This window comes from Peromyscus leucopus, chromosome 1 (genome assembly GCF_004664715.2).
Source record: "Peromyscus leucopus breed LL Stock chromosome 1, UCI_PerLeu_2.1, whole genome shotgun sequence".
Classification (NCBI taxonomy): Eukaryota; Metazoa; Chordata; class Mammalia; order Rodentia; family Cricetidae; genus Peromyscus; species Peromyscus leucopus.
In genome coordinates, this window is record NC_051063.1 from 15,196,050 (window position 1) to 15,220,860 (window position 24,811).

At 41.6% G+C, this 24,811-nt stretch overlaps 1 protein-coding gene and 1 pseudogene across 2 annotated transcripts in view; one reads left to right on the forward strand and one right to left on the reverse strand.

Moving 5' to 3' along the window:
• Gda (guanine deaminase) overlaps nt 1-24,811 on the reverse strand; it is an 85,855-nt gene that overhangs the window by 52,344 nt on the left and 8,700 nt on the right. The gene's annotated exons all lie outside the window — the stretch shown is intronic.
• LOC114710519 lies at nt 376-2,430 on the forward strand (annotated as a pseudogene).

Below are 24,811 nucleotides of genomic sequence, written 5' to 3' on the forward strand. Positions count from 1 at the left end.
CCTCCTGTCTCCTCCCCTGATGTTAGAGTTACAGGTATACACAACCATACCTAACTTTCTAGGTGTTAGGGATTCAACTTCAAGAAGTCAATTTTGTAGAGCAATATGGACTGGGTCACCTTGCCAGTCCATTAATGCCTGTTTTCTTATCCAGAAACCGGAAATAATACTTGTTAATGTATGAGAATGAAATGAGACAGCACATATGAAGTTCTTAGGACAGTGCTCATACATGACAGGCATCACATAACTCAGAACTTCCGATTTTCTTATGTATTCAATTTCATTATTTCACAGTTTCACAAATATTTGGTTCATATATGTCTGTACCATTGGGTGGAACATTTCCTAAGAATGAAATGCTTATGTCTAGTCATGTCACACCCCCTGGGCCTGATGCAGTATCAACAGGTGAGAAACGAACTGTGAAAAGCTTTGGATCTGGAAGATTTTGAAATGTAACACTAAAGTGCTTAGAATGTATTCTCTACTTGGCGTTACCAACCTGTTGCCTACAGACACATGCATTTCAGGATAGCTATGGATATAATCTAACACAAAATTATTTTATAGGTGTTTATTTTGTAATTTTTGTATTGTGTATGAGTGTTTTACCACATACATGCAGTGCTTACAGAGACCAGAAGAGGGTGTTGGATTCTTTGGAACTAGAGTCACAGGCAGTTGTGAGCTGCCATATTGGTGCTGGGAATTGAACCCTCATCCTCTGGAAGAGCAGCCAGGACTCTTAACTGCTGAGCCAGTTTTCCACCTTGAACACAAAATCTTAAACTTACTGTAAAGTTTCAACACTCTGAGATGTTTTTAAAGAGGTTTTTTTTTTTTTTGTGACTTGGTTGCACAATTCTCAAGACTGAACTTTGTAGATGACAGTATTGATAGACAGTGTCAAAAAGATGGACACACTTCCTAGATAGTTTCAAACAAGAGTCACAGATGAAAAGGAACGATTGTAAGGTAGGTTAAGTGGGAAGCTTAGGGACAGCCCTTTGCTGATCATGTGAATGGTCAGGTGCAGAGTCAGCGTGGAGAAGAAGAGCCGAGAGGGAAGAAAGAGGTGCCCAAATCTTTGAATGAAAACCAAGACCAACGGTCAGCGCTAAGGGAGGAAAAGCAAGTGGGCTTTGGAATTATCAGAACGATGGCATGTGGAGCAGAGCCAGGCTGCAGCACGTGTGAACACAGCCTGCAGCTCTCAGAACAGCCGGGTCTGCAGGCAGGAGTCACCGGTACAGAGGTGAGCTGTAACAAGAGGCGGTACATCTAGAGAACGGATAACATAACACTTCCGGTTTACAGTTTAGAAGAGCGAAGGACGCTGGAAAGAAATGAAAAAGGTTCAGTCAGAGCAGGAAGTCACCAGCTCTACCTACCAGGGGCCTATGGAGAGGCTGCTCCAAGGCCACCTCCAGGGTAATGCAAGAAAATCCACGAAGGTGGCGAGGACTAGACTTTTCCTATCTGAGGGTAATTAGGAGTAAGTTTTCATCTATGACTGGTGAAATAAGGATACACACGTGCTTTCTGATGTTAACTTTCTCTTTTACATGCTCTTAAGAATGGTCTCGATTTCCTCTTTCGGCCATGCTTGCTGGCACACTCGCCGCCATAGGCCGTGTGATCCGAGGGCCGCGGAAAGGTGCGGGTTCTGTGTTCCGGGCACATGTGAAATACCTTAAGGGCGCAGCATGCCTGCATGCTGTGGACTTCGCTGAGCAGCATGGCTAAATTAAGGGCCGTAAAAGATATCATTTGTGACCCTGGTCACGGCGCTCCCCTCCGCTCGCGAAGGTGGTCTTTCGTGATCCCTACCGATTTAAGAAGCAGACAGAGCTGTTCATCGCGGCAAAGGGAATCCACACTGGGCAGTTTGCGTACTGCAGCAAGAAGGCCCAGCTGAACATCGGCAATGTTTTGCCCGAGGGCACCATGCCTGAGGGTACTGTCGTGTGTTGTCTGGAGGAGAAGCCGGGGGACAGGGGCAAGGTGGCAGGAACTTCCAGGAACTATGCCACAGTCATCTCCCACAACCCGGAGACCAAGAAGACTCGAGTGAAGCTGCCTTTAGGGTCCAAGGTCATTTCCTCGGCCAGCAGAGCTGTTGTTGGTGTTGTGGATGGTGGGAGCAGAACTGACAAACCTACCTTAAAGGCTGGCCATGCCTACCACAAGTACAACGCCATGAGGAACTGCTGGCCACATGTCCAGGGTGTGACCATGAATCCTGTGGAGCATCCCTTTGGAGGTGGCAACCCCCAGCACCTTGGTAAACCCTCCACTATCCAAAGAGATGCCTCTGCTAGGCACAAAATGGTCTCATTGCTGCCCGCCCGACTGGGCAACTAGGTGTAACCAAAACTGTACAGGATAAGGAGGGCTAGTACTCTGGAGCTAATAAAGTATGTTCTTGGCTAAAAAAAAAAAAAAAAAAAAGAACGGCCTCTGACTCTGTCTCCACACAGCTACATATCTCCACATTGTCTGTACATATAGCTATGTGTCTTTCTTTACATACATACACCACACATCTCTATACATAGCTACATCTGTTTTCACATGTCTGCACATCTTTCTTCTACATTATTCACTCACCCTTTACTTACTCTTTCACCCACTCACTCATACTTCTCTCATGCTTCATCTCTCAACGCGCGCACACACACACACGCACGCATTCTGCAGCAGTTCTCACATAGCTCTCCACAGCCCTCTCTCTCCACACCGCCACTACTGCTCACTCAGCCAAACCCTGGACAATTATAAGTTACATTTTCAGGTTCCTACTCGTTCTCAAAACACAAGATAAGTCACATAGTTTCTCTCAGGCTAGTAATGTCACATTGACCCATGCACATAGCTCTAAACTGGTGAGGAGTCCCAGACATTAAACAATTGGTTGACCCGTAAGTGGTCAGGATAAGCGTAGGAAGAGAGCTACTTCAAGGACTGTGTCTTGATGTAAACAGCCTGGCCTTGATGTAGCAATAAACAACACTGGGAATCAGTCTTTGTGCATTTTCTGTAGGGGCAGCTCAGTCTGTTTTGGATTTGTTCTAAGGTCTTTGCAAAATGTATAAAAGGCTGTTTTTGAGACCAAGAATACTGTTATTTTCCTGTGTCAGTAAAGAAGACTATCCTGGTAATATTTCTGTTCATCAGAGTCATACAGCTTAAATAGAAATCCACAGCTAAATGTGTGCCCAGAGATGGAAAACACACTACCAAAGGGCTGTGGAAAGTACCCACAGCTGTTCTTATTAGGGAAGTATAATGGTGACACCCGAGAAAGTTACAGACAGAAAACAACCAGTTTCCATAGCCAGTGACCCCCACAGTTGTGCCAGGTGGGGTTCCCCATTAGGGAGTTACACATCTGGTGGGTCAACTTGTCAAACACTAGTTGTCACCTGCTGTATACTGCCATGGCCCTCAGCACCTACCCTTATCTAACGTAAGTCCCCCCCCCCCAAAAAAAAGAGAGGGTATTAGGGAGGCAGGATCAGGAAAGAAAATGGCCGAGTTTGTCAGAACTGACGTAAGACACAGATCCAACCCAAGACCACAGAAAGCAGAACGCACATGCTTTATCCTACCGAGCAGAATGAACTGTAGAAAGGGAGGCGAAGGACAGGCATGTCGTCTCAGAAGCAATAATAGAAGCCCGGGAACAGCCAACAATGGCTTTCCAAATGCTCAGAGGACAATTACTATCTGAGATGCTGTCTCCAGCAGAACTACTTTTCAAGGACAAGAGCACAAGAAAGATGCTGTTTGATTTTAAAAGCTAAGGGAGGTGACAGATCTGAGGTTGGAGAAAGGCAAGCACCTGCCACTTCAGCACTCGGGAGACACAGGCAGGAGGATCACAAACGCAAGGCCGTTTGGGGCTGCATAGTGAGTTCCCGGCCAGCTTGAACTAGATACCAAGACCCTGCCTGAGCAAAACTAACTGAACAAATTCTAAAGGAATTGCTGAGAGCAGCAAGCCTACACATTAAGGGAATTCTAGAAGGTGGATTTCAAACTATCTCCACAAAGTCAGACATTACGAAAAGAGCAGTAGAATGCCTGGAGAATCAAAACTGATAAGCTCAAAGTTTGAGGCAAGAATATTATGAATATTATCATCTACAATGTTAATGAATCAGAAAAACCACTAGATTAGGCTGAAGGAAATTTCATTAATGGAGAAGACAGAGAGTAACAGGGCTTGGCCCCATTTGTAGGCTTCACAGGCTCTGGTCTTCTCTTCAGTCTGTGTCTAACCACCTGTCCTCCCAAGCATGGACCACGCATTGCCTCAGCTCTCTGCTGGTGCTCTCCCTGCCTCAGAATGCCATTTCCTGCCTAACTTTGGACAGGCTGCAAGTCCTAACTCAGATGCCTCCTCATCTGTGCAATTCTATTAAAAATAAGCCTGGCAGGACTAGCTTCCTCAATTCCATACTTCCTGGTAGCTCCTTTGTTCTTAATAGGCCACCTCTGTCTGTTAAAGACAATAAGCAGGTAGGCATGAGATAATTTGGGGCCCTTTATATTTCCAGTAACCCACAAATATTTAAATTGCTTTAAGGATCAAAATTAAAAAGGAATAAGACCCAAGAATATTCATCATTATAATTTATAGGTTGAAACATAATACAAAATAAATATTCTTCCAAACTCAAAAAAATTATCAGCATGAGTCTTCAAATTTTGTATAAAGTATGAATAATATAAATTATATATTTGTATATACACAATATATCCCAATTATATCTATATAATTTTAAGGAGAGCATCGTGAAGGTTTTAATTATAGCCTCATTCCATAGTATTTTTAAATTTGTTTAAAAAGTGTGGTCCCCAGCCCCCTAATCAACAGCATTCTTAAATAATTTTTAATTAAAATTTTCATATATGCTGTCTTACCTCACCATTGAAGTGTCTATCACAGATAATCTGTGTCACCATCAGCCATGTGCAACGCACAGGAACTCACAGGAGAGGAGACAGTATGTCTTTATCTTTGTGACCCTATCACCCATCACAGTCCAGCACACAGCAAACACTCAATACATAATTACAGATTCGAAGCTCTTGCTGATTTTCTCTCAATAGAAAATGTTTTCTAAATCTCAAACAAAGGAATGAGCGGAGACCCAACTGAAATGACTGTTCTGGTGCCCATTTCACCAACGTGTAAGATGTTGCCAAGTCATGCTCACATAATCCTCTGAAAAACAGAAGCCCTTCTAGCGCCCAGCTATCCCAACTTGTAAGCTGAGAGGTTTTCCTGTATTATTTAACTTATAAACTCTCCTTTATATTCAATTTGAAAAAAAAAAAAAACCATTATCGGGTATTGAGAAAACCTGTTTTGGTATAAAGGCATCAACTAAGCTTGGCTGTTCTGATCTTTCATGTGCATCTTTATTTCTCCAGGTACCACCTGCATCCTCTTGGAGGGTCCCCTCCGCCAACCAGCACTCTACCTCCAAAGTCACTGTGTATAAATGTCCCATCCCAAGATCTCCAAGCTAATCGGGAGTTCAGCACTTAGTACGTGCATGTTCACACACAACAGCATTCACTAGTCATACCCAATACATTTTTCTTGCAGATACCAAAAAATGATCTTTGATGTCTATTCCTCAATATTAAAATGAAAATGCGTCTTATTGTCCCACCTGTTTGTCATTTTTCTCTTTTCAACCTGCTTGGTCACTGGGACACAGCTGTACAGACTAACAAAGGACACTCCCTCCCAGAGTTCTGGTACAAGGGTCCTTCCTGTCTGTGGAGTTCCTGTAGTCACTAGCTCCATAACTTTTGGGACTATGGCAAAGGCTTTCCATCAGGGCCAGTGTGCTGGCTAGTTTTATGTCAACTTGGCACAGGCTAGAGTCATCAGAGAGGAGGGAGCATCAACTGAGAAAAATGTCTTCATAAGATCTGGCTATAGGCAAGCCTATAGGGCATTTTCTTGATTAGTGATTGATGGGGGGAGACCAGTCCATGGGTGGTCCTGGGTCCTATCAGAAAGCAGGCTGAGCAAGCCATGAAGAGTAAACCAGTGAGCAGCACTCCTCCATAGCCTCTGCATCAGTTCCTGCCCTGTTTGGGTTCCTGTCCTGTGTTGTTGGGTTTTTTTTTAAAACTCTTTTTGGGGGGCCCTCCACCCAGGTCCCAAATAAATCACACATGGGGTCTTATTCTTACTTATGATTGCCCGGCCTTAGCTTGGCTTAGTTTCTAGCCAGTTTTTCATAATTTATCCCATCTACCTTTTGCCTCTGGGCTTTTCCCATTTTCTTACTTCTGTAAATCTTGCTCTTATTCCATGGCTTTCTGTGTAGCTGGGTGGCTGGCCCATAGAGTCCTCCTCCTTCTCTGGCTACTTCTAGATCTCAGATCCCTCCTCACAGTTTTGTCCTTCTATATATTCTCTCTGCCTGCCAGCCAGCCCCACCTATCCTTCCTTCTGCCTTGCTATTTATTGGCCGATCAGTTCTTTATTAAACCATCAGGTGTTTTAGACAGGCACTGTAACACAGCTTCACAGAGTTAAACAAATGCAACATAAACAAAAGAAACACAGCTTAAAATAATATTCTACTGTAGTCCTGACTCCTTCAATGATGAACCGTGATGTGGAAGTGTAAGCTGAATAAACCCTCTCCTTCCCAAGTTCTTTGGCCATGCTGTTTCTTCACAGTAAGAGTGACCCTAACTAGGACAGTTGGGAATGCTGGCTGGGGAAACAACTGTGTGGCAGAGTTCCAGTGTCCTCTTCAAGAGTCAGCCCTCAGTGACCTAGCTTTCGACACCAGGCCCGACCTCCAGAAGGTTCCACCAACTCCCAACAGGGCCACCAATTGCAGCCAAGCCTTGAATCTGTGGGTGCCGGTCACGTTAATCACAAAGCCATTCCCAGTTCCTCTGGAAAAATCATTTTATATTAGCTTACTTTTATCTGGCAAATGCATCTGAGGAGCTAAGAGATGGCAGAAAGGCTAAATGTGGTCCCATTTGTTTCCACTCAGTAGAACTCCAAAGGCTTTATGCCTGTGGTTAGCAGACAGTCTTTATCTAAGTCGCTTGAGGAAACTCATTCCAATTTGATTTATGGATCCTGCTTATGAAGTCGACAGCAACATAAGAAGAAATGATGCTGGCTATCTGGGGAGCACATCCTCAGAATAGCCAAATTAAGTAAAATTATGACTCCATTTATAAAAGAATAGATTTTTAAAATTTTATGAGGGGTGTTTTGCCTGCATGTATATCTGTGCATCATAGTGCATGTAGTAGTCTCAGGAGGCCAGAAGAGGGCACCAGAGCCCTGAGACTGGCTTTACAGATGGCTGTGAACTGCCATGTGGGTGCTAGGAATTAAACCCATTGAAGCATCTCTCCAGACCCAAGAATAGATTTTATTTTATTCTGAATATTTAAAAAAAAAATAACAGAGACCATTTCCTCCTGAAAATTCAGATACAAGGAACTCTTACCTGTCCTCAGGTCTGGAATACAAACTTTTTTTTTTTTTAAAATCGCTTTTTTTTCTGACCAGTATATTCCAATAAGAAATATTTCATGTGACATGATACTGTCTCCTTGCTTATGTTCTCTTCATGATGGTTCTAAACTAGGCTTGGTGCTGGGTGTCACAACATCCACACTTTGTAGGCTTTATTAAATGATCTCCTTAGTTCAACTCCTGCAGCTAAGAAACGAAATGCAGAACACGCCCAGATCCTGGCCTTGCAAATTCTTCCCCTATGTGAAAGTCCTGGCCACATATAACTTCTAATTGACTCTCCTACACTTCCAAAATCTTAAGCCCACCTCAACTAACTCTAATGTTCTAACAGGGGCTCGGGGTGTGACTAGAGTTGTTATCTAGCAGGTATGAGATCCTGGGTTTGTCCCTCAGCACCACTACAAAGACAAAGTAAATAGATAGATGATGGGCAGATGGCTCTAACATGTAACAACATGAACAGTGCCATTGTGAATAATTAGAAATTTGATTTTTTTTTCAGAAAATCAATGACCTTTGAAGGGTCCCATAATTCTTCAGAAAGTTCACTGACATATTGACATAATGCCTTGGAAGTTTGTCATGGCAAGACACTAAGCCAAAAGACAATGAAAGTGTACAAGGACTGGTGACTATATCCTAAGACTATCACGCACCTCCAAACATGTAAGTACCAGTACAATGTTAAATTTTTCCCATAGCAGAACAGCTATAAATAGCCTGTAGAATCAGGCTGTTAGACTGAAAGTACCTTCAATAAGGAATTCAAGCTATCAGTAACTGTTTCTTCATCTAAAAAAAATGGATATAAATAATATTTAGCATACCAGGACCCGTCAACAAGATAATAAATTAAATTTTGGATTCGTGCCTGGCATACAGTAACTGTATTCACCAGCCTTCTATCGCTGTGACAAAATACCCAGGATAATCAGCTTATAAGGAAGGTGCAGTGCATTGTGGGTCTGAGTGTGTGGTAGAGAAGCCATGCTCACTTCATAGTGACCAAGAAGCAAAGAGAAAGAGAAGAAAGGATGAAAGGACGGGGGTAACAATATCTCCTTCAAGGTATGATCTGAGTTTTTACTCACTAGACCTTTCCTAAAGCTTCCATTACCATCCAGTACTATTCAGTCTTTGAGGGACACGGGGTTGCACAATGATTTACCATTACTAGCAATAATCATTTTCTAACCCATTCCACAAACATTTGCAGAGCACATTCTATATCTAAATTATACAACCCAGCTGTAAAACATGGTGTGATCAATGTGTACTCACAGAATCCATAGACCATAGCAGCAACAACACCTGTGAAAATAAACTACTTTTATAAGAGTACATATTTCTTATTCACAAATTGTCTCCAAAAATACTATGTTACATTAAAACGCTAAGCTTCAGTGGTTTTTCAACTGCATTTTCTAAACTTTAGTGTGTGTGTGTGTGTGTGTGTGTGCGCGCGCGCGCGCGCGCGCCCTCAGAAGCCAGGCAGTGCATCTAATCCCTTAGAGCTGGGTTTACAGGTAGCAGTGAGTGCCTGATGTAGGTACTGTGACCTGTTTTGTTTTGTTTTTATAAAGTTGTGATTTTTTAAATGTTTATTCATTTATTTATATTTCATCCCGACTGCAGTTTCCCCTCCCTCCTCTCCTATTCCCTCCCCTGCCCTCCACCTCTTCCCATCCACTCCTCCTCTGTTTCTATTCAGAAAGGATAAGGCCTCCCATGGCTGTCAACAAAGCATGGCATATCAAGTTGCAGTAAGACTAAAGCACCACCCTTGTATTAAGGCTGGGCAAGGATACCCAGTAGGAGGAACCTGTTCCCAAGAGCCAACTAAAGCATTAGGGACAGCCCCTGCTCCCATTGTTAGGAGTCCTGCAAGAAAGCCAAGCTACACAAATGTCACATATAGCTAGAGGGCCAAGGTCAGTCCCATGCAGGCTCCCTGGTTCTTGGTTCAGACTCTGAGCTCCTCTGAGCCAGGCTAGTTGCTTCTGTGAGTTTTCCTGTGATGTCCTTGACCCCTCTGACTCCTACAATCCTTCCTCCTTCTCTCAGCAGGATTCCCTGAGCTCGGCCTAGTGTTTGGCAGCAAGTGGTCTGATCCACTGAGCCGTCATCTCTCCAGCCCTTTCAATACCCTCTTGAGAGTTACCACATATATGTCAGGGTGAGGTGGCACACAAAGACACTTCAACTCGACAGCTAAGGATGGAACATTGACCAGCACACACAGTCAGACAAAACTGTAGGTTGTCTGTGAGGTTGTTCTATGGGACAGTCACACCTGTGTGTGACAGGGTGACACCAAAATCATCACATCGAGAGCCTGGGAGCAGAGATGCCAAGACTGGACAGATGGAGGACTAGCATGCTCTTAGATCAGTTTTTGCTATGCCCAGAAAAGCAGCACATCGAGGCATCAGGTATTATTTAAGTTACATCACATGGCCATCAAATTGCTAAAAGTTCAAGTAAATGTCCAAGAAATCATCTTGAAGGTTAACTTTCTGGTTGAGGAAATGAAATTCTCATAAATATTTGAAATTGAGGCTAATGCATGGAGGCACTTTTGTGTGCTTCTGATTGGCGTCCTGGGCTGAGTGAGATGTGAACGCTCTGAGAAAAGACAGTGGGGTGTTTTGGGGAGATGATGAGTGAGGTGAGTATAGAGAGGGGTGAGAGAGAACATTGAGAGTTGTCAGAACACGGTCAAAACAAACTATGACCGATGGTGAACAACGCCTCAGGGAACTGTGAGGGAGGCTCCAGGAAGAAAAGGCAATGGCCTTTTACCTCAGGTGAATTTTGTTTTCTGGATTGGTCTTGGATGTGATTTCATGCCTCGTGCTGAACATTTACACTCAATTTATAAGACATGTCTATTCTTGTTGGATGTCAGAACACAGCTCTAAAACCCAATCTGGTGAAAGGCTATGCTGAGTGCTGTCCCCGGTCCCCTGAATCTGGATAAGGCCTTCTGCCTCGTTTTCAAGCTTTCCCAGATATCAAGTGTACTATGTGCCAGACAATTGTGTTTAAACTTCCTGAGAAGGTTCTGGGAGAGGGCTGCTTTCTTCATATCTAGTGTGTGCTTACTGGAGTAAATAAATTACATGTTTTTCTGAACTCAAATAACCTTCCTTGGATCGCAGCTTTCTTTGTTTCATTCATGTGTAATAGCACACCAAAACTGAAGGACGTTTGTCTACAGCATTAGCCCGCCCCATTCTTTCAGGTCCTCCAATCCCAGGTCCAGCAAACAGATCCGCACAGGTTGGCGAAAGTCCACAGAGGGTGTGGACCCAAATATGGGAAGTTCAAAGATATGAAAAAAAAATGTAAGTGGGTACAACAGCATTGACCTTGCCTGGCATGTCCCATTATGTCCCTCCTCCTCTTGTCCTCTCTCTCCCTCTGCCTACCCACATGCCCCTTCCAAAGCTCCCAATCCTGTCTGGATTGCAAGAGACTTTTCCTTATTCTGATTTCAATTGCCATAAAGCTAGCACAAATCCTGTGTTCCTCCTCCTTCCACTGACTGTTTGGACAGATGGGGGCGGGTGTGTGTGTGTGGAGGGGGGGTAAGAACGATCGTAGAGGCGTCCATTCATGCAGCCAAAGGTTGTGATTTCCTCCTTAATATGAGTCATTGACATGTTGTTTTGCTCAACCGGATTAAATCATTTTCCATGTACAGTCATCACTTGAGAGGGAAGGAGGAGAGGCTGGGGAGGCTCTTCTCATTTTCAAAAGCTTCCCGGAACCACAGGTTTTTGTTTTGATGTGGTGTTTGTTCTCAATGCTAAGGACTGAACATAGGGCTCGGCACATGCTAGGCAAGTCCTCTGGCCCTGAGCCACATCCCCCCAGCTCTGCAATTCTGAGCAATGAAAACATCTAATTCTATCATCTTACTTAGTTTTATTTATTTCATTCTTTGAAAAAAATCTCAATTCTGTAGAAAAAGCATGCCAGTTTGACCCTAAGAAGTGAAGCATCACTACTGGCATCCTGTTTTTTTGTTTTTTTGGTTTTTGTTTTTTTTTTTTTTTTTTGAAACAAACAGACTGTATCTAGCATTTGAGTGACAAAGAGATACTGAATTCTATTTCTGAGGTACAGCAGTAAGATTTTTACAATTTGATGTTTGTAAGTGTTTTGTCTGAATGTATGTCCTTGCACCGTATGCACGGAGGACCTGTGGAGGGCAGAAGGCAGTGGTGGGGCCACAGGAACTGGAGTTACAGGCAGTGGTTCACTATCAGGCTCCGTATGGGTGCTGGGAACTTGGTCCCCTGCAAGAGCAGCCAGTGCTCTTAACTGCTGAGCCACTCAGGGCTTCAACTAGCTCTAAACTCTGACACTTAAGTTTGTCAATGCTGTGGCATCCATTCAAGTTAAAGATTTGTAAATGGGGGGGAAAGTAGCATTTTAAAACAGATATTAATCTATTTTTTGAGAATTTTATGCAGGCATATGATGTATTTTTATCATATCCCTACCCACTGTCCCTCCAAGACCCCCCACCAGGACTCCCTCCCAACTTCAGGCCCTCTTTTTTTTTTAAATTATTTTATATGTACATATATTCCATGGAGTCAAATTAGTACCAAAAGAAGCATCTTAATTTCTAAAGTGTCCTTGGACAGAAATTTCCCTACACAGCACAGGAAGACTGGGACACATTGTGTGAACTAGGACTATGTCAAAGAAATTTATAATCTGTGGTTTAAACATATGTGTGTCACTTGAAATGAAAAGATCCATAAAACATTTGCAGAGTGTTTGAAGTCTCCAGGGCAGGAAGGTAGGTACTGTGACCCCAGAATGGTGTCAGCACCAACATTTGCATCAAAGTCCTTTGATAAGCACTGGGACACTGATGTAGCTTGCCTTATCTCTTCTGCCCCATTTATTTCTAGCCTTTCTGTTTCTTTATGGTTTATTACAAGTTCCTGGTTCCTCTCCCCCCTGGGTCTTTGCCTGGGCCTTTCCCATCTCTCTTTTTCCAATTAATATCTATATAACCTTCAAGCAAAGCTTAAATATATCCTTGAAGTGCCTCAAAAGAAGCTAAGACCTCTGGTCTTAAATCTACACAATATTCAGCACCTTTTCCCTTGATAGCTGTTATATACTGGCCTACATGCATTTGACTACTGTCTTAGTCAATGTTCTATTGCTCTGAAGAGACGCCATGACCACAGCAACTGTTTTAAAAGAAAGCATTTAATTGGGGGCTTGCTTACAGTTTCAGAGGTTTAGTACATTACCACCATGGTAGGTAGCATGGAGGCATGCAGGCAGGCACTGAGCAGTAGCTGAGAGCTACATCCTGATCTGTGGGCAGAGAGAGAGCCTCAGCCTGGTGTGGCTTTTGAACCCTCAAAGCTCACCCTCCAGTGACACACCTCCTCCAAAGAGGCCATACCTTCTAATCTTTTTTAAAGAGTGCCAGTCCCTGGTGATTAATCATTTAATAGCCTATGGAAGTCATTCTTCTTCAAACCACTACCCACCACAACTGTTGATTCTGAGTACATAAAAAAATGAAGAAAGAAAGGAAAGAAGGAAGGGAGGGAGGGAGGGAGAGAGGGAGGGAGGGAGAGAGGGAAAGAGAGAGAGAGAGAAAGAAAGAAAGAGAAAAAGAAAAAAAGAAAAAAAAGAGTACCATGTCTCTTTTGCTTGTCATTTTTTTCCTATCATCCCAACCTCCTGGCTTTTCATCAGCTGTTGTCAGCCTTCAAGAAGTAGGAGCATAATGGCTCCACGGGCTTTGCAGGAACATAAAGTATAAATGGACCTACTGAGCTAGAGACTCAAAATAACTTTCATGTTTTTTTTTTTAAAAAGGGGGGAGTCCAGGCTCTCAAGCATCCACTCCTCACATGCACCTGCTCCCCACGCGCAGAAAGAAAACAGTTACTGGGTTATATAGTACAGGACAAAAATACCCGCCTTGCTGTGCAGAAGGCACTAACTATGCTACTCCCTGAGGGTCAGCACGGTGATCACAACCAGCTAAGACTAGTAACTATTCCTCGTCTACTCTGTACTCAGAATTGCAGTCCATTCTATCCATTCTTTCATTCCAAGGCACTCATTGGATGCCAGTTTTGGGTTTTGTTTTTTTTTTGCAAAAGCACTGTCAAATACTGTGAGGAAAAGGAGATGGCTAATAAGAGCTCCTATTTGTAGAGGGTGTACCATGTTCCAGGACCAGAAATTGTTAAGTAGCAATTTGCAAGCAGCACTCCAAGTAAATTGCCCTTTCATGGAGAATCAAAGCCTCCACAACAATGTGAAACTAAAGGAGTAAGCAGGCCTTTGTGACTTACATTGTGCCTTTCACTTAAGCCAAGTCAAAAGCACTGAGAATTGTGTGGTTTCAGGGTCTAATTAAAATCTACTCTTCTTGGGGTCTTAATTATGTAACAGGACATGAGACTAACAAGAGCTCCCCTTGCTAAGTATTCCATTATTGAGTATCTAGAGTGGAAAATCCCAGAATTCTCATTCAAGTCATTTGGAAGATATTTTTGCCATTGTACATTTGACTGATATCGAAAGTCAACTTTTCCGATCTGGTTAACCCATGGCAAAAACAAAAAACAAAAAAACAAAAAAAAAAACCTCTAACCATCATTTATCCAACATATACTCATCTAAATGCCTACCAGATTCAAGTACTGTCTACACAAAAGTGACAAAGCTAAGGACCTGTCTTTGAGATTAGGCTATGGAGAAGATTCCTGAGGTCAAAGAAAGGCCATAAAAGATTCTGAGCAGAAAGAGGAGATGCAAGAAGCCAGGGGTCAGCTTGCCTGTGAGCTGAAGGGCAGGAGTGCTGTCAGCAAGGACTTCATTACAGAAGTGACACTTACATTAGTGGATGCTGTGCTGTGCTGTTTGCAATAAGGTCCTATGTAGACCAGGCTAGTCTCAAATCCACTATATAGTTGAGACTGAGGCTGGTTTTGAACTCTTCCTGATCCTCCTGCCTCCATGTCCTGATTGCTGAGATTACAGGTGTATATAACTAGGCTCATCTCAAGTTGACTCCTTAAAGATGCATTTTTACAGTAGGCAGAAGGTAAAGGGATATGAACAAAGAGACAAAGGCATAACATAGGGAAGGCTGGGAAATTACTAAAGCTAGATGTATCCCATGGTGAGGCAACTGGGAACCATGACATAGTGTTTTCTAGAACAAGTTGATGTTGTTGGTTGTTTTTGCTCTTTTGGAGGGCCCACCACCCAGCTCCTAAATAAGTCACACAAGGAGGCTATTTTAATTATAAATACCCAGCCTTAGCTTGGCTTGTTTCTAGCCAGCTTTTCTTAACTTTAAATTATTTCATCTATCTTTTGCCTCTGGGCTTTTATCTTCCTCTATTTCTGTATAGCTCTCATTACTTCTTTCTCCATGGCTTGCTGTGCAGCTGGGTGGCTGGCCCTTGATGTCCCTCTCTCCTTGTTCTCTCCTCTTTCTTCTTTCTCCCAGATTGATTTCTCCTTCTATTTATTCTCTCTGCCTGCCAGCCCCACCTATCCTTTCTCCTGCTTCACTATTGGCCATTCAGCTCCTTATTAGATCATCATGTGTTTTAGACAGGCAAAGTAACACAGCTTCACAGAGTTAAATAAATGCAAAAGAATGCAACACATCTTTGCATCATTAAACAAATGTTCCACAGCATAAACCAATATAACACACCTTAAAATAATATTATACATTTTTCCCTTTTTATCTAAACAAAAATAAAAGGTTTTAACTTTAACATAGTAAGACTGTATACAATAACAATTATCATTTAAGAATTACATTTATAATATTCTGTCCATTTGTAGTTAGCATATTCAGAGAAAATAATACATTATTTATCTTATCTTAGTGAATCCAAAATTTTATACCTAACTTACTTTCTATCATATCTAAGGAAAACTGCAACTATAACTATCTAGTCTTCAACTCTATCAAAGACCAAGAAGGATGTAATATTATCTAACAACAGAAACATTTGGCTACCTGGACAGTTACCCAGAGCCTTTGCAATGTTGGGGCATCCATCTTCAGCCTACAGGTCCAGAATATCTGGCAAACTTTTCAGTGAAGCAGGAAATTTGAAGGGCTGTCCTGCCTAGTATTGGCAAAGTTCATCAGTCCCTTTCCTGTGTGTCCTGCAGAATATCTGTCAGACTCTTCAGTGAAGTAGGAATTTTAAAGGATTGTCCTGTCTTGTTTTGACAAATTTTGACAGTCTTTTTCCCGTATATCATGCATATCCAGTCTGCACAGCACAATGTCAGCAGTCAAAGGCAAGAGCCATTTCTTTGCCCAGTGGCTAATCTTGCCACAATGAAAGCAAACTCCATTAGGAGTTTCTTCATTGCCCATCATCTTCTCTGAAGTAAATTGGTGCTGCCAGGAGCAGATGTGTCTCATTGCCGTGAAAAACCTTAGGTTAACCAAACATTTTAAATGCCATAATCTAGTGGTCTTTGAAGTGTTTGAAGAGTATTTATTTATCTAAAATATACCTATTGAACTTAGAAAACATACCTATTGTGACTATAAGTGTGATTATTATAGATTAACTACTAACCTCATTTCTTATTTATACATTGCATTTTTAAATCAGCTGTATAGGCACAATACCTCAAACAAAAGTAGAAACATATATACAGTGTAACAAAATTAATTTTGAATTTGTATCAATATTCCAAAATCCATGCCAATGCAAAATATCTGAGATTAATAGTTGTCTTTTTATTCTATATTCCCCTAAATATAACAAACATCCATGATCCATCAAATAACCTAAAGCCTCCTACAACCCAACTCTTGGGAATGTGGACATCATTTTCTCTAAATTGCTTCCTGCTGTCTGCAGATGAAGCATCTTTAGAGTCCCAGAGAGAAAATTTGAGATAATGGCCAAGTTCTGGGAAGACCAGCTATAACCTTTGTTGATAAATATCACCTGTCAAGGTTCAGGAGGTCTCCCTTGATCAAACCTGATCCATATTAACCTGGAACGATCCACAGCCTCTTGTTTTCTGTGGAAATAAAACTCCAAAACATTTTTTATTTCCATTTGATAAATAGATTTTTTTTTACTTCTTTTTTAAAGTTAAGGCATTTCTAAAATATCTAGATTGGTTGAACTTAACAGTCCAGTTCACAATCCCATGTCTCTTAGCAGCTATCATTTGCTTGTCAGCCTTTAAAATATTCAAAATCAACACAATAACATACAGGATTCAGACTCCCTGTATATTTCCTGTCTCTACATGGCTTATTCATTTTTATTATTTAACTTCTCTCTTTAAAGACTTCATTTTTTTTTTGAGACAGGGTTTCTCTGTGTAGTTTTGGTGTCTGTCCTGGATCTTGCTCTGTAGACCAGGCTGGCCTTGAACTCACAGAGATCCTCCTGGTTCTTCCTCCCAAGTGCTGGGATTAAAGGCATGTGCCACCACTGCCCGGCTTGAGTTTATTATTTTTGAACTATTTCTTTCTATGACTGTCCATACCCTTTTTCTTTCTTAAGCCTATGCACATTGCAAAACACTGAAACCTTTTCAGAGTTATTCTGTCTGGACCTCTTTTATTGCATATCTTTCAGCATTTTTTTTTCTGCATGAGCAAAAATCTCCTAAGCAGTGAGGCTAGGACCTCTGCACAGCTTTGGAAGCTGGCCCCGAATACTTCTTGGGGTTGGGAAAGTCAGACCTAAAGCTCACGGTCCAACTGGAGGAGGTTTGTGACCAAGAACTGCATTAAACCTTCCTAGCTATGGAAGTCGGTATCTGCATTGCCACAAACATTTTTGTTTGTTTTTTTTTTGTTTGTTTGTTTGTTTTTTGCTTTGTTTTGTTTTTTTACTTAGCTTGCCATTTTACTTAGTGCTACCAATTGAACATCAGCACCTCTTAAAGGAGCCATGTCCTTTTTCTTTTCTTTTTCTTTTTCTGCTTTCTCAGGCCCTATATGGAAATACAACCTATGATGGTAACACCAAAATGTTGTTGGTTGTTTTTGCTCTTTTGGGGGGCCCACCCCCCAGCTCCCAAATAAATACACAGAGGCTTTTCTTACTTATGAATGCTGAGCCTTAGCTTGGCTTGTCTCTAGCCAGCTTTTCTTAACTTTAAATTACGCCATCTATCTTTTGTCTCTGGGCTTTTATCTTCCTCTATTTCTGTATAGTTCTCATTACTTCTTTCTCCATGGCTTGCTGTGCAGCTGGCCCTTGATGTCCTTCTCTCCTTGTTCTCTCCTCTTTCTTCTTTCTCCCAGATTGATGTCTCCTTCTATTTATTCTCTCTGCCTGCCAGCCCCACCTATCCTTTCTCCTGCTTCACTATTGGCCATTCAGCTCCTTATTAGATCATCATGTGTTTTAGACAGGCAAAGTAACACAGCTTCACAGAATTGAACAAATGCAACAAAAGAATGCAACACATCTTTGCATCATTAAACAAATGTTCCACAGCATAAACAAATATAACACACCTTAAAATAATATTATACAAGTTGATTTTCAGAACGTGTGGATAAAATGTTCATAGAAACAGTAGCCAAAGGGTGTAAACAATCTAAATGTCCCTTGGCTGAAGAACAGATTTTTTTGAATGTGGCATTACCAAACAATGAAATGGTATTGAGCTATAAAAAGGAATGAGTTTTTAACACACGCCATGACACAATAAGCTTTGAAACTATGCTAAGTGAATAAAGCTGTACACAAAAGGTCATTAATTATTTATGTTCATTTGTTAACAAAATCCCACATATACAAATATAAAGGAAGCAGATTAGTGACTCTTGGAGAATGAGGAAAGTAAGTTTGGTGCAGCTGCTCAATAGGTCATGAGTTTTCCTGGGGGAGTGAACAATTACAGAACTAAATACTAGTGATGGTAGTGATAAATGTCCAATGCTCTGAATACAGAAAACAAAACTTTAAACATTCTTTAAAATGTATGTTGCATATATTTTACTATAATTTAAAAAACCAAGAGAACACAAAGATTAAAGTAAAAATACAAGGGTTCAAAAATAAATAAAACAGTTTGACAACACAAAGACTTAAAATTACTCTCCATGTGACCAACTTTCCAGTCATACACTACAAAAGAAAGTGTTATTTGGGTTTTGTTTTAATATTTCTTTCTAGAAGTTTTATACACACACACACACACTCACACACACACATACTTCATATATACACACACATATGAATATATGAAATATAATGAGGTGGGTGGCATGAGTGTATGGTCAAATACGCTTTTTCTTTCCATGGAAGCTGTTGGGGCACTTTGAGTCTTAAAAACATATATTTCACTATACATAAGCTTTAAAGAACTCACTTTACATTAGAATTACCTTGCCAGTAAACTGAGATTGATATACTTGGGGCTTCCATGTACAGTTTGATGGTGAAGGTTTATCAAAATATTTTAAAACCCAATAATGGGCAGAGAAGAGAAAGGGCAGTGTGGCCTCAGCTTCAGGTTCTACAGCGATGACAGTGGGAGACAAAGAAGATGGCACAGGAGGTGTTGATGGAGAAAGAGGCTGAATCATAACGCATGAGGCACTATATCTCCAGAGTAAGGTAACACTTCACAAGCAGAGACTTCAACAATCAAAAGGGTTTCGGAAAATATATTAATTAAAAGTTAAAGTTAATATAATTTCTCCTCTCACCTTAGTAAGTGAATGTGATTAAGGTAACTAAATAATGCTTCCACTGGAGATAGAGGGGGACAGGGGGAAAGGTCTTTGGAAGGTAGGACATAAGGTCAAAGCTACAGGAAGAAAGCTCTTTTGAGGGGTATTCATACATATTGATCAATTTTAGAAAGTATATCAGAATAGATGGATCTATGTTGGAATTAAGTACAGGAAGCATAGGTCAGTCTATTGCTTGGCCATATCAAGACAAAGAAAAATCAATCAAATTACTGTCACTGGACAGTTATCACAAAAGTAAAGTCAATACTCTAAGCTTGTGTCTTTTCTTTTTTAAGAGAAGATGAAAACCATCATTTCTTCCCCAGACAGTGGTCATGGGGACTCCTAAGATACACATGGAAAGCATTCAGCACTAGTCCAGAATATGTGTGTTCGGTAACATGCACATGTTATTGCTGCTAACATTATTTGTACCATCATCAGTCTGGTTTGTACCTGTGAGTTGTCATCCAGTGTCATGAGCAAGAAACTATATGCAATGTTTGAAGCTAATGTGTGCATGGAATGTATTGTCTTTAACCATGTGACTTAATGCACAATTACCCAAGATAAGAGATGCGATACTAGTATTATAACTGATCTATTTCTTAAATCTTATCTTAAATATAAAAGTTTCCATTGTGGTCAATCATCAACTGAGAATTTACCTTGCATTCTTGTTTTTAATGTCTTAAGTATACCAGGAAAGGATGAAATATCTCTCTACTTTCTAGAAGGGAAGCTAGATATTAATATGACCATGTATGGGGATATGCTGTGGCTACAGAATGTGTATGACCATGAGGAACATGGGCAGCAGTGACTACCATGGACTTAGAAGAAAGGGGCTGTCCTCATTTAGAACCAAATGACTGAAAGATCCTTGTTCAAAAGTGAAGAAAAGCTCCCTGGCAGTAGCAGCTCTATCCTGTTCACAGATGCAGCCCTAAAATAAGAGCAGCACCCTAGACATGGAGAGTCCTTCACTTCCTAGGACTGAATGAATGAATAATTGGATTATAAAATTCCCCAGAAATCTTTGTCACATGGAAAGAAAAGAAATCAAGGTTCCAAAGCAAGTGACATTAATTTTCCAATAATTGCAATTGGATAGGAACTCAAATTGATTCCCTTAAACACTGGGGGATGTTTAAAAAGTGGAAGTATTAGTACTCAGTTAGGTTTAGCAGTACACGTCTAGTGTATACTTCCAGTTTGCTTCCTGTTGCCGTGATAACATGACCAAAGGCAAGTAGAAGGAAGGGCTTATTTGGCTTACATGTCACAGTCCATCAAGAGAAGGCAGGGCAGGAACTCAAGCAGGAACCTGGAGGCAGAAATGAAGCAGAGGCCATGGAGGAACCCTGCTTATACCAGCTTGCTTCCCTTATCCTAGCTACCTTTCTTAGAGCCCTAAGAATTGCCCAGGAATGGCACTGTCCACAGTGGCCTGGGCCCTCCCACATCAACCAGCAATCAAGAAAATGCCTTTAAGATGTGCCTACAGCCAAGTCTGAGCAATTCTTCAGTTGAAGTTCTTTCTTTCCAGGTGATCTAGGTTTGTCAAGTTGACAGCTGAAGCTAACGATGATGAGTATCAGCTATCAAAGCAGTGAAATGGCGGCCAGAGCGAGCCAGGGGCAGGACACAGGTGCAGGAGCTCTATATGGGGTTCAGCATTAGTCTAGAAGTTATGGTCATTTTATGCCAGTCTTTGAAGAGTTGATGAAAATATTCATTTCAAGGAAAAACACACCTGTGGACAATGGAATAATTATGCAGACAGGTGTAACACAAATCTTAAAGGGTCTTAATCAAAACAAACCCGAGGCCAGGTATTGGGGTGAATGCTGAAAGATCAGAAAAGAAGAACAAGCCACAGCCACCTTACCTTGCCAACTTCTCAGCTAATCCTGTTTCCTCAGATTGGATGCCTCTGAGTCTTCATTCAAATGGATCTCAGCTGAACTGCTACTCACAGCTGGAAAGCTTAACCAGGCTCTAGTTCCTGGTCCTCACATCTTATATAACTTTCTGCTTCCTGCTATCACTTCCTGGGATTAAAGGAGTGAGTCACCATGCCTGGCTGTTTCCAGTGTGGCTTTGAACTCACAGAGATCCAGATGGATCTCCAAGTGATAGGATTAAATGTGTGTGTGCCACCATTTTCTGCCCTCTATGTCTATCTAGTGGCTGTTCTGTCCTCTGACCCCAGATAAGTTTATTAGGAAGCACTATATATTGGGGAACACAATATATCACCACAGGCCGGAGCAGAGGACAAAGGAGAAATAGAGATGAATGGGCTTTAAAAGCAAGAAGAATCTGAGTCTCTCTTTTGACCCACTTTGAATCTAGCTCAATTCATCTATTTAAGAAACTTCTTATCAACTTTTCCATAAAGAACACACACACACACACACACACACACACACACACACACACACACACACATACACATTCTCTCAACCAATCGTGCATTGTGGTTAGTGCTTTCGTTACTTACTTGTTGCTGTAACAAACTGATGAAATGAACTTAAGGATGTGTTTGAGGATTTGATGGTTAGTTTTAATTGTCATCTTAACACAATCTAGAATCAACTGAGAAGAGTATCAGTGAGAGATTGTCAGGTCGGCCTGTGCGCATGTCTGTGGAAGCCTGTCTGGATTACAGCTAACTGATATGGGAAGACCCAGCCCACTGGAGGCAGTATCATTTCCTAGGTTTGAGTCCTGGACTGTAAAGCGGGGAAGGTGAGCTGAGTGTGGGCCTGTATACATCCTTCTCTCCTCTTGACTGTGGATGTGACTGGCTGCTTCAAGTCCCTGCTCTGACTTTCCACAGTGATGGACCATAAGCTGGAATTGCGAAACAACCCTTTCTTCCCTGAGTTGCTTTGTGTCGCAGTATTTCACCACAGCAGTGGAAATGAAAGAAGAACAGAGGACATGGAAATTCACAGTGGCAAGAGGGGCACGGAGCTGCCACACTGTACCCACAGTCAAGCAGAGGAGAGAAATGAACATACTTCTTGTCTTTGTCTCCTTTATTCAGTTCAAGATCTCAGCCCGGGGGATATTGCTACCCACACCCTGGATAGGTCTTCTGTACTCAGTTAAACCTCTCCAGAAACCTCCTCATGGGCATGCTTCAAGGTGTATCTCCTGGGTGATTTTCAATAGAGACAGTTGATGATAAAGACTGCCACAGTTAGATTGGTCTAAGGCCATCATTTCTGCATGGCTTAGAGAGGCTAAGACCATGAGAAGGCTGTGCGTGTTTTTGATATATTCAGATGTCACTTAGATTTGATGAAGTCTGTGAACTGATGAATAGGAGTATCTTTACTGACAACAAAAGGAAACAATACTGAAGGAAAAGACTAAAAAAGAAGGATTGCAGTTCCAAGGAGAAGGAACCAGAAGGGGAATGACAGGTCAGAGGTCTCAGACACCACTGCAGAATAAAGGATGGATCTCTCTGTCCGGAGTTCAAAGGGATGGGACCAAGGAGACAGAGCTGAAAGAGAAGGTTAATGTTTCAGTGGCTGAAATATACCTAGGGTAGTGTGTGTGTGTGTGTGTGTGTGTGTGTGTGTGTGTGTGTGTGTTCATGTTTATGAGTGAGTGAGTGAGTGTGTGTGTGTGTGTGTGTGTGTGTTCATGTTTATGAGTGAGTATGTGCACACATGTCATGATACAGGGAGGGGTTGTAGAAGACAGGTGACCTGAGGTATCCTTGTCTTCAGCCTTGTTTGAGAACAGGGCCTCTTGTTTTTCTGCTGTTTACAGTAGAGAAGCAAGCCCAATGTCCATTCTCCTGGTGGGGACTTGCCATCTCTAGGTAGATGAATCCCAGAGACTTGGCTGGGATTACAGACGCTTGTGCTACTTCTTCATGCTTCTCCTGGGTTCTGGGGATCCAAACTCAGGTCATCAGGCTTGGGAGGCACGTGCTGAAACTGTGAAGCCATAACCCAGCCCTGCAGGGGACTTTTAATCAGACCCAGAGAGATCTGAATGCTGAAGAGGAAACGGATTTGGATTCAAACAGCTTCCTTCTGTATCCCACTGGGAAAGCCACAGCATTTCTTTGGACTTTATGTTACTTGTCGTGGTCCCCAATGATGGTATTGAAGTTGAAGTCTAACTTTCATCAAAGGAAAGGGTAAGGCTTTTGCCTGAGCTGTCATGGAAAATCTGTAGTGCACTGAGGTTGGAAGGTGCTGCTTCTGAGGCATTAGCCATAGAACCCAGTTATTTAGTGTCCCGACCATGTAGCATACATACAGCAGGCACTCAATATCTGCAGAAGAAACTGTTGAAAGTCTAATATATTTATAGGTAGTGGAATTAAAGAAAGTAATCTTCAATTCTTATGTTTCACCATAAAACAAAATCCTCTTAAAAACAACATCATTTCCAAAGCAGAATGGATTTAATCATCATCACAGCTTCTGAACATTTGTATTTTGTTCAATAAAAATCACTTCTGAGACCATACTAAATTACATCCGATGTTGTTCTTATTAAGGTACAAGAGGAAGACAAACTGTGTAACGGTTGCTACAATTTTTCAGAACACTGAATAAATATTTACTGAACACCTATACTATTTGAAAAAGGCTGGGTTTGCTAGGAAGTATTAGATACTTTCTGCTTTTTACAGATGCAACATGAACAGAAACTTAAAATTTGAACTAGAACGTACACAAATCAGATACAGCAAATTCACATGAATTCTCTATCAGAAAAACAGACAATAAAGGCCACCAAACAGAGGAAGAAGTAATTTACAAATGATGAAAAGATTTGTGATGGTGTTTGAGTTGAACCTTGAGCATAAGCAGAAGGGAGACAAACAGCTCAGTGCAGAGCTGACATACCTTTCAGCTTAGTCCATTTCTGCTGCTGGTTCCGCATCACCATGAATGTGGAAGCTATTAAAAAAACACACTTGACAGAGTCCTGAGGTAGTGCAGAGCACCACAGAGTGAGACTGTGTGTGTGTGTGTGTGTGTGTGTGTGTGTGTGTGTGTGTGTTAATGTTATCTCTTACTTACAAAGACACCAGTTTTGTAATGAGACCTGTACTCTAATCTGATTCACATACCAAGGACCCCACCTTCTAAACCTCATCTTCACATCAAATATCTGCCTCTCAGTATCTCACAATGGGCATTAAACTTCAAAACATAAACCCTTGGTTGTAGGGGCTTAGGTATATAAGGACATTTGTTCCAGGTAAATGAAAGAGCTAAGAGTTGAATTCACAGTCTAGCTTTAGAAGGTATCTCTTAATTACTAAGAAAATACCTATTTAAAGTGTATGCAAAATTGTATGGGCTGAAGAAGAAACTTTTATCCATTGGGAAGTGATGGCCAGAGAAACTTTGGAGAAACCAAGGCTGAGCTTTAAAAGAATGTGATTTCAATTTGACCCAGGTAGAGGGGAAATGGGATATAAAAAAGGAGGGTTATTCCAGACTGAGAGATCAATGCCCCAAACA